This window comes from Dermacentor silvarum, chromosome 9, assembly GCF_013339745.2.
Source record: "Dermacentor silvarum isolate Dsil-2018 chromosome 9, BIME_Dsil_1.4, whole genome shotgun sequence".
Taxonomy (NCBI): domain Eukaryota; kingdom Metazoa; phylum Arthropoda; class Arachnida; order Ixodida; family Ixodidae; genus Dermacentor; species Dermacentor silvarum.
In genome coordinates, this window is record NC_051162.1 from 164,951,371 (window position 1) to 164,962,442 (window position 11,072).

The window sequence follows — 11,072 nt, forward strand, 5'->3', positions numbered from 1 at the left end:
TGCATTAGTCGCAAGCACGGCTGCAGCCGCGCCGACGCCTCCGACGCACGTGACGTTATAACCACAGAAGCGCCGGCCACGTGCACAGCGCCGTCGCCACACTCTTTCCCCCTCTCATCATTCGTCAAACAGGATTTAAAACAAATAACGTGCATGAAGGCCAACTTTCTACACTAAGTGCACTTTCTTTATATATATATATATATATATATATATATATATATATATATATATATATATATATATATATATATATAGTTTTCTCTTGCAACGCCAAATTTATGTGGTTCTATGTGTATCCAAGATATTAAACTTAGTTCTGCAAGTAGGCGGAGTGCTTGAAGCATGCTTCACCTCCGCCGCGGATAGGCCCGGCATTGCACTATCTCTGGGATCGGCCTATGCGTTCCTGTCCACGCGCCGTGATACGGGCGCAAGCCGGCCAGGGTACCCCCCCCCCCCCTCTACTTCTGGGAACGCATGCGGGGGACGTATACGGAGGCTAGAGGTAAGCAGCTTCGCTGTAAAATTACATAATGCTCTTCACTGTTGGACTCAACTGTAACCTTCCGTTTTTAGGTGACCAGCCAACATCCTGAACAAAAATGTTCCCTTGAAGAAGCATTGTCGTATGTGCAAATGACTTCCTTTTATCTACATACTGATAAATCGCCTGGTACTAAAGTACTTCGTACTAGGAGGGCAGAGTAGAGCATTGTTCGAGAAGGTACACACAAAACATAAAAATGTCACAGTTTCGCCCTGATACGAAGTAGCAATGGCGAAGCAATGAATGCGATAGCAACACAGCAATGTCATACGAAGTAAGGTGAGCGGCTTGGTAGCAATATGAATTGTAGTAACATGAGCTGATTAAGTAAGCAGGTGTGCTGCGGCGTAAGTAGGCCGACATGAAGAGAGACTCGATGACCACGAGAAGGCGCGTGTGAACGGTGGTGTTGATGAGAAGCGCTTCCCGTGGGCAGCGCGTGCGAAGGGACACACCTGTAGCGCTGCACTGCCGATCCGGGCGCATTGCATGTGTAGCGTGCGTTGGAAAATGTGGCTCGACTATTACTAACTGAATGAACAAGCGTGGTGTGAGCGCGCACAAACAAACATGAACAGATCACACTGAATGACTGCAGACAACGACTGTCAAAACGCTGGCAGCAAGCGCATACGCCGCAGCGGGCGAAGGTACAGTCAACCACAAAAGTTTGCGGACCACGCGAGCGCGTGGCCAAGAGCCTCTTCGCGACACTTCCGCTACGTCACCAGCGATCGACAGCAGCGCTACGTTGAAGACGCATCCCTCCTTAAATCTATGGCCTGTCTATTTTCGCACTGTGCGCAAATATTTTCTACCTATCTCTTTCAACGTGACGCGCTCTTTGTTAGCCAGGGCTACTTGCTTATATTTTGAGAGCAGAATATCAGTACAAGTAATCAGACAGCGTATTCTTCGGCTGTTATCAGTTCTATTTTCGCGTAGCCACGCTGTTTTTTTTTTTTTTTTTCGTGAGTGCGTGAGTGAGCGGTGAGGCAGCCATGGGACACAGATGCTTAGTCAGTAGGCAGAATTTTTCCGTTCCTCCCCCATCGCTAAGTGACAGTAGCGGCCGGGATTTGATCGCCTGCGCCCAGGTTTTGCTGCGCAAAGCCCGAACCACCGCGCTGCTATAGTGGTTACATTTAGAAAAATAAGAAATAATCGGGTGCGATGACTCTTTTTATAACCCTTTGCGACACGGCGTCCTCGTTTGGGGACTCGAACTTCGGAGGCGCGTCCCACGCCACGTGTTTCTTCAAATGACCTAAAACTCAGTGTGCACATTCGTGTCCGCTTCCTGATGGGACAACTAGCGGTCAGTTAACTTCATTGTCCTGCGTATTGCTGCAGATGATCACTTTGCTGGAGACACTACCATGTTAGACAATCGTTCGACGTGCCGCGTTCCAAGACCAACGTCAAGAGTATTTTTTTTCTCCGGTCGACACGAATACAACCGAAAAAGCAAGTGTGCATGCGTTTCGGGCCTAATAGTTGATTCTTTTTATGCAAGCATTGAAGCTGACGGATTTCAGAATAATTAGATAATGAGTTATACGCTAATTAATTTTTTTTACTGAAACTCGCACAAAACAGCACATTGCTTCGTCTTCTTTCTTGGAATGTAATAGTGAGCGTCTTGAAATGATGCCATGCGCATTTGACGCATTTGCAGACAGTGCATCATAATTCGTGTCTGAAGGGGATGAATTTATTCACAAGACATTTACAGAAGTGTCATGAAACATAGGTCTCTCAATGATCTAGTAGGAAGTGAAATGTCCGCCGTTTTCTAGCACCTTATTGATGCGTGTGGGCATCGACTCGTACAAAGATTCAGTAATCTCCGGTCGACCGCGCAGGCTTTCCCATTCTTGTGCGATCGCTTGCCACAGCGTATCGGCCGTGCGGCCGCGGTTGGCTCGTGTGGACAGCCGTTTCTTCAACATGCCCCAGACATTTTCTATGGGATTCAAGTCGGCGCCACATGGAGGCCACTCAAGCTGGCAAACAGCATGTTCTTCTAGCAATGACTGGACGATACGTGCTTTATGGATCGGGCTGCGGTCGTGTTGAAAAAAATAGCAGCCGTCGCTGAAGGGACCGTCCAGCGCATACGGAACGAGGTGTCTAGTGATGACGTCGCAGTACCGTGACGCAGTGAAGGGCCCTTCCAGACGCACAAGGGGACCAAGGCCATCTTTGCTGATTGCTCCCCACACGCTCACGGAACACCGTCCACTGGATAGAACACTCTGTGTGTAATTAGGCAGATATCTGCAAGAAATAGCATACAATTGGGTTCCAGCGGCGCGTCTAAAAATGTTGTGATTCCTCTTGCGTATGAACTTTATAATGCTGTTATAGAGTTGCAATAGAAAACGTGCAAACATCATTAGATAGTACTGAAAGACCCACTGGCAGCTTTTAATTAGCTTCAGAGTAAGTAGTACTATGAAACAATCGTTAATGTTTTCAACATAATACCACTACAGAAAAATCTCGTAATGTCCAAAAGCTCATTTTACGTGAAACATGTTGTGATGCAGAATTAGCTTCGTGAATTAACTGCCAATACACTGTAAACACACCTGCAGTTTAGTGGACGCCAAACCCGCTTCCGTTGGTCCCAGCGCGTGGAAAAAGTTGACTCGTCGCTAAAGATGACATCGCCCCATTTCTCTGTTGTCCAATCTTTCATTGCTGTAGCGAACATGAGTCGTTCTTGTAGCTGGCTGTCTGAGAGGCAGGGCTTCTGTGCTGCTACGAAAGACTGCAGGCCAAGCTCACTCAGCCTTCTTCTTACAGTCTCAGACGATACCGTGAGCGAGAGCGCTTCTCGGATATCCTCTGCACTTTGAAAAGGATCAGCCACGATGGCGGCCGTAATCAGGCGGTCCTCTTCCTCAGTCGTGGCCCTTGGACGCCCACTGCGCTCCATATCTGTGAATCTGTCATCGTCGCGGAAAGCTTGAATAATCCTATTCACGGCAGTCCGGCTCCTGTTGGTTCGGCGGCAGATTTCGCGCTGAGGTATTCCCTCTATAAATAAACGCACAATGTGCCTTCTTTCGTCAAGTGGAACACGCAGCGGCATCTTTCCAAATAGGCAATCACCACGTGGCCTGAAGCAAGTCTACTACGTTTTCAGCGACTGATGCGAAGATGCGCCTATGTGTGAAAGAAAATTTTCTATGCATCCGCTTTTTCTTTATTTTTGATGACAGTGAAACACCTCCCTACCCTTTCTCTCAAGACGCAGAAGCAGCAACACTCATTGGACCAAGATGCTGCCAACCAAAGTGCGCCAGTAAACGTCGCGTAAAAAAATCGTCGCAGCGCTTCGTGAAACTTATCTACCCACTGGCACACCAGTCGACAAAGGTTGCAGTGATTGCTCCGATACTGCTATCAAGCCAGATATGTGGCGGTCTTATCGCAGACAGCGCTCTGCGTCAACACAACGAACTAACAATGTCATGCACGGGAATAAAAAATTAACAGGCAGGCGAGTACCAAGAGGGCTCATATCCGGGAGAGCGCCCCTGTCGCCGCTAGGTGGCGTACCGCTAGGTGGCGCGGATAGGCAGTCTGGCACGCGCTCGCGTGGTCCGCAAACTTTTGTGGTTGACTGTACGTGCGGTCTATCGCTTCAATGGAAACTCAGCGGCGAATGCACAGCGCATACAAAGGTCAGAGCCGTGTGGAGATAAGAGACGGTGCGGGCGAGCGACGATCGCGGTTGTTGGCAGAGTAGAAGTGCCCCCCCCCCCCGCTCCCTCCGGCGCTGGCTTCCCGCTTCCTTGCTTGCGCGTGGGAGATTGAGTGCGTTCGCTCTCCGTGATAGCGCGCGTCCCCGCACGCCTCCGCTCGGGCATACGGCGCGCGGCGAAGATTTTATCTATACGGAACCTCACGACGACGGCGACGGCATAAATCTGGTTGAAGTGCCCATATAATTGTTATCGCAATAAAATACAACGTTACCCACAGTTGTGAAAATATCGGAACAAAACAATGTTTAATAAAACGAAGAGGAATACATCATGAGTGCAGTCGGAGCGCGTGGACACACGCGCACCACAGCATTCCGCGCGAGCTGTTGCGTATAACATCTTTTTCGATGATGGTGATAGGTTCGGCAGCTCTACCATAACGCTAACACAGTTGTCTCACGTTTCATATAATTAATTTCAAACATCCTAAGTTTGTCGTTTGCGAGGTTTACCTAATGTAGCAGCGAATCAAGCATATACGCGGCCAGATTTTCTGCAGGACAGATTTATTTTTGCATATAAGTGCAATGGGGGAGTACTGGAGCCGTACTGCTTGCAACCTCTCCAGGTAGTCCCCATTTAACCCCACCTAGATTAAAACAGGATCTTATATACCACAATTAGGACTGAGCTCAAGCGAGTTCAGTGTTGTATGACAACTTAAGTCGCTCAGCGTGCCCTTCACCGTTGGCTTCCACTATTGGCACGGAGGAAATAAATCTAGGAGAGGCGTCGACCAGCTAAGCTGCGTTGGAGAATGTGGGACAGAAATAACGCGTCTTTTTCGCAAATGAGCACTGAGACTGGGGGTCCCAACATGCAACGTCGTGATAGGATTGCGCCTCGGTCCCTAGTAAAGCTAGCGAACGCTCGTGGGATTTGCGAACGTTGTGCGGCCGGTGGCGCATCTGTGCTTGCACAGCGCACGGAGCTGACACGCGCGACGTGCTTTCACAGTATGTTTTCCGTTTGACGCTGCGTCCTGGAACAATTGGGACGAAAAACTCGGTCGTACGGCACGCCAGCGTGCGAACTGGAGGGTGTGACAGCAAGAACAGAAAGAGGGCGAGGAAGAGGATTGCCCACCAAGATGGCAGGCCTTCCCATCCTAGCTTCAAAAAAAAATGGCACCTCCTATTTTGTTTCTTTCCTCCATCACCATTGAAGACGCCTGCGCTGGCGCCTACGGGCGGTCTAGATATGATCACGTGATGACGGCTGGGCGGCCGGGTCCCTCACAGTGGGAGCAACTGGGTGGTGGGAGTGAAACGTCTTTATTTTTAAAATCGAATACTGGCCTCGGGCCTAGTCGGTCTCGCATCTACCTTATCAGGGAATCCAGAGCGGAATCATGATATAGGAGAGGAGTGAATTAAGATGGAGCCCGTGAACCCACGTACGAGGGCTTAGAGTGCAGAAGACATTCGAGGAAGGCACCTTCCTCGAGGACTAATGTCACCTATACTGACCAGGAGCAACTGGGAGAAAACATCCCTTATTGATATCGTTCATTATGGTTAACTGAGCTTAGAAGTTTATGCGACTACACTGGCAGGAAGAATTTGTGAGCGAACCCGTTCAACATGGCATCTCATTGTTCTGTGCTACGTTGTCGGACGTATCCTGCCAAAGCTTGTGTTCCACAAGTACTGAAAACACTAAATGCTGCGATAAGTTTGGCAGTCAAGCCGGTAAATAACTTGCACTACCATTTTACCAACCACTTTCAAATGAAATACCGTATCTACTCGCATAATGCCTCCACACCCCTCATTCGCCATCAAAAATTATAATTTTTTCTTCTTCGAGTAATTATCGCACCTTCGAAAGTGTTTTGCAGCGACAGTGTTGACGCAGCTTGTGATGCGTCACCGCTGATCAGTGTAGACACCGACTCTTAATACGTCGGGCTAGAATCACTTTGTTTATTCGTTTAGTGACTCCAGATTCAGCTACCGTCTCCAAATAAAGGGCCTTGGCAGTTCCTGCTTGTGTAGAACCTCTGTTTTATTAGAAGGTAAGTGCTGTTCGAAAGTAAGGGTTTGTTTGAGCTTAGAATGGCTGGTGTGAGAGCCACGATTACAGCCACTTCACTTTTCATTTTTCTATTTATAGCACCTAGAACTGTCTCACGGAAAGTTTCCCCATGTTATTATCGCCCCTCCCAACTTCGCACCAATTTCCAATTTCTCGCGGAAAAATGCGTGAGCATGGTGCGATTTAATAGGGTAATTTGTGTGTATAGCAGCGAAGTGCGTGTATAGCAGCCGAAATGAAGTTAACATCTTGGACATGCGTTGTCCGGCTATAAATAAATTAACTTTCGAAGGTCGGTAAAGATTAACGGAGAGAGACAAAGGAGCACTTCCCTAGTATCAGTATTACTATGACCGAGCTTTTCCTAGGCGAATCGACGGTTGCAAGTGGCAGCGAACTTGTAGATAGCTGTTTTGGCGTATGAGCGCAAGATACGTGATATCCGTGGTGTCTATAAACAAGTACATTAGGTCACCATTGTAATGTGCCGTATTTGGCAGCCCCATGACTGCCTACCTGCCGGTAATACCCACGCAGTTTCTCCGCATGTATGCCAATATGTAAGAAGCCCACGCAACGACTTGTGTCCTGCGATCAGCGCCGTGTAATGGCGATACCCTTTCTATCGATCTTCGCGTCGTGCCTTCCTTCTGTTGGTTGGTCGATCTGTCATCACAATACGCCGCTAAGCTGTCAACAAAGCGCACAAAAGCAAAAAAGCAACAAAAAAAGAAAAACGCAGGTCCTACACTAAACACCTGAGCGAGTATATTGCGATAGCATTATGTGCCCCCCTTCCACTCGATTTGATGAATATCCACCGACAACCGCATAAGCTTCCTCCTATGTCCAAGGTCACGCGTGAGCTACTTTTGGCCTGATCCTATCCCATCGCTATTTCTATCCACTTCTTCGTGATGCTCCTCCTCTTTCTCTCTTCTATTCTCAACTCGCGAAACGCGTGATTAAACACCGCTTTATTCTACTCTGCTGTGTCTTTCTCTGTAACCACGACGCCCGGGGCGCACTCAGTCGCAATCCGGTTCTGCGCCTTCCCTTAACTTATCCTCCCTCCAATCCGCTTTCACTATATTCTCCACAGATCCATTCGATTCGCCTGCACTTTCTGAACTTGTTCAGGAGGTGGTGCACTTCGCCACTTGTTTTACCAGTTGAACTGGTAAAACAGAATAGAGAGCCACTGGCGTTTATATATAAATTTAGCGATAAAGACGTTAGGCCAATCCAGTCAGCTTAAATTCCTCTGCGTTATCATTATTTCAAATTTAAACTAGGACACGCACTTTGAAAATATCTGTGATTCGGCTGAACGCAAGCTGGGCATTTTAAGATGAAAATTAAGAGGTGCCATACCTGAAACAAAGTTTATGGCTTATAAAACAGTACTGCGACCAACCTTAATGTAAGCTAGCATAATTTGGGATCGGCACAGTCAAAAGCTAGTTAAGAGCTGGAACGGATCCAGCGATTAGCAGCCAGATTAATTTATTCGTGCTTCTAGAGAACACAGTCGGTGACTAGTTTACTTCACCGAGTTAATCTTCAAAAACTGTCTGTGCGTAGACAGGGGCATCTGTAACGTAAAGTTATTACATTCTGACTTTATTCCAATTTCCTGACGTCAAATTTAAATAACCGCCGACGCAAGCATCCTAACCTAACCTCCTCTAACCATTCATAGGAGGTTACCTTTGTTTACTCGAGGTTAATACAAAGACCACAGTGGCACGAAGGTCATGCTGCTGGGGCGTAATTCGATGGTAGCGATGCTCCGTGAGTATTCAGGAGATAGTTAAAACTCGTATGCGGCCTAGTTGTTCGCAAGCAAGCAAGCAAGATAGTGAAAGGCTACCCTTGCGACAAGTCGAATGTGCACTCTTAGAGTGTCGACTACAATGTGCGATTGCTATAGGGTGGTCGCGCGCTATGGCGATTGTGGCTGCTATGGATGCACACTTAGGGAGGCCAAGGCACGTCCGTGCAACTTGAGCTTGTATACTCTGAAGTGTGCGAAGGTTCGTTTAACTGGTGCTACCCAGCACGGGCAGGCTGTATCTTAGGACGCCCATAAATAATACATGGTATAGTTGTAGCATCGATTGCACAGATGCGCCCCAAGACTTTTCGCCGACAAATTTGAATACATGGGCTATTGCAGTCAACCTCTTCTTCATATATGAAATATGTGGTGCCAAAGGCAAATCACGGTCGATGATGACTCCAAGGAAACGGTGCTTTGTTTCATAAGCAATTACTAGTCAATTTATTCGTAAACATATGGACTCACTGTTTTGCGTGTAAATGCGACTAATCAGCACTTGTCTGAGAATAGTTTCTAGGCCTTTCATATATAGGTAAGACGACGTCTGTGTGACCGCCTTCTGCAGTCTCGCTCGTATCTGCGGACGTGTCACGCCGGACGCGCAGATGCAGATATCATCTGCATAGATGGATATCTGGACCGTCCTTGGCAAATGATCGAACAAGGCCTAACAGTGCTATGTTGAAGAGCGTGGGGCTTAATACTCCGCCTTGCGGCGCACCTTTGCTGGCTAAATGGTGGGATGTCATTCCATCCTCTGTAAGTACGAAGTAGGATATATCCTCCAAATAGCTATAAATCCAGCGCAGGGCAAGGCCACCAATGCCCACATCGGTCAAAGCATCGAGGATGCTTGATGGGCTACTTTATCATATGCGCCTTTGGGATTAAGAAACATCACCACCGTTATTCGTTCATGCTCTTTTGATGCTGAATAGACGTTACCAAATCAAGCACGTTATCGATCGATGACCGACCACGCCGGAAGCCCGCCATTGCATTCGGATAGGCCTCATTACATTCTAAGTACCATTCAAGGCGCGTCAACACCATCCTTTTCATTAATTTCCCAACGCAACTGCCAAGCGCGATGGGACGGTACGATTCCAAGTCTAATAGAGATTTGGAGCTCTTAAGTAAAGGTACCAGGCGGATGACCTTCCACTCACAAGGAATCAATCCTTGGCGCCAGGAATCATTATATTTCTCCAAAAGTACACTGCAAGCTTTTTGGCCAAGGTTTCCAAGTGTCTTGAATGTGACTCCGTCGGGCCCAGGCGATGGCGACTTCCAACAAGTCACCAGCGCAGCTTCTTGCTCCTCCACAGAAAACTGGAGACTCATGCGAGAGTCCTGGGATGCTGGAACATCAGTGATGTTGATGCAGACAGTTACGGCAAGCCAGTAATTGCATCAAAACGGCAACTTGGACCAGTCGGTTAAAATTCATCGTAAGGTTCGTAACAGCGCAACCCAAGACACGGACAATATGAAGGAAAAAACTAAAACACGGCGCTGGCTCTCAACTGTTATTTTATTGAAGAATCGTCTAACATATATAAGTGCCATGATCAAAGAACCATGATATGCGCGAGACACAAAGATACATCAAGGCAACTTACACATAATCAAGAGTGACAAAAGTAATGAAACTCCTTGTCATGAACAGCAATAGACGGTTCCCTGATACATGCCTTGTCTCTAATATTTATATTGTAAGCCTCTGTGATTTATCTTGTTAATTGCTCGCGCGTCTAAAGATAACCTTAGTTTTTTTTTTTTTTTTTTAAGTAGGGGCGACAACCGCACGACTTGCAACGCTCCGGAAGATGAAGTGGAGCAACCGCTTGAAGAGATAGCTCATGCTCCCTAAGTCACACATTCAACATTCACACAGCGTTTCGTTTGTCCCACGTACTCTCTACCACAAGATAACGGAATGGCATACACAACCTGCTTCACACATGTGATGTACCCGTTCAAATGATTGACAGTGCACTTTTCCCTTTACTTGCTTATTCTTCAGCATATTGTCAATTATCGGGCATATGCGGCCTATCTTATGTTTGCAGAAAAACTGCTTGCAGAAAAACGATCTATCTTATGTTTGCTGCTCTAGCGTCGCCGAAATTCAAGCCACTGATTCATCGTACCACGACGCTCTTGACATCTTAAAACAACGATTTGGAAACGCGAAGTTAATTGAGCAGGAACATCTTGAGAGGCTCCGGACACTGAAACCCGTGAAGTCGTCGAGCGACGTACCAGCATTGCGGGAGATCTACGACGAAGTACAAGTCAACGAGAGATGACTCGCAAACCTTGGGGTGAACGGAATATCGTACGCTGCTACGCTGAGCGAGCCTTGTGACAAGAGGTTTATCAGCCTGCACCCAGGAGAAAGTAAATTATGGTGGTATGGTCCCAATTGGCAAGCTGCTGCTCCAGAAGCAGGGCGAAAGAAAGAAGAGAGAACTGCCAATTCGAAAATTTCATTGCTCGAAGACAGAACCCGATGGAGATTGCTCTGGTGTCGAAGTGTACAATATCATAGTGCTAGACGCAACCAAATACAATCGCTGGCATAAGGTTCTTAGGATAACCTCATGGGTAAAGGGATTTATTCACAATTGTCAAAGGCGCACCCATCCTCCATGGGAAGGCCCCCTTTGTGCTCTAGAAGTACGAGCAAGCAAAGATGTATGGCTGAAGAACATGCAGTCGCAGGCATTTAATGAAGACATCATCACACTGTCTGATGGCAAGACACTCGAGAAAACTTCGCGCATTCGGGACCTCCATCCGTTCTTGGACAAAAAGGCGTCCTTCGCATAACGACTCGCCTCGACAACGCAACGACTTC

At 47.5% G+C, this 11,072-nt stretch overlaps 1 non-coding gene across 1 annotated transcript; it reads left to right on the forward strand.

Moving 5' to 3' along the window:
* The first annotated feature begins 226 nt into the window (after window positions 1-226).
* Window positions 227-408, forward strand: LOC119465403 (U2 spliceosomal RNA). The gene has a single exon (XR_005194848.1). It is a non-coding gene; the product is annotated as a U2 spliceosomal RNA (small nuclear RNA).
* The last annotated feature ends 10,664 nt before the right edge of the window (window positions 409-11,072 follow it).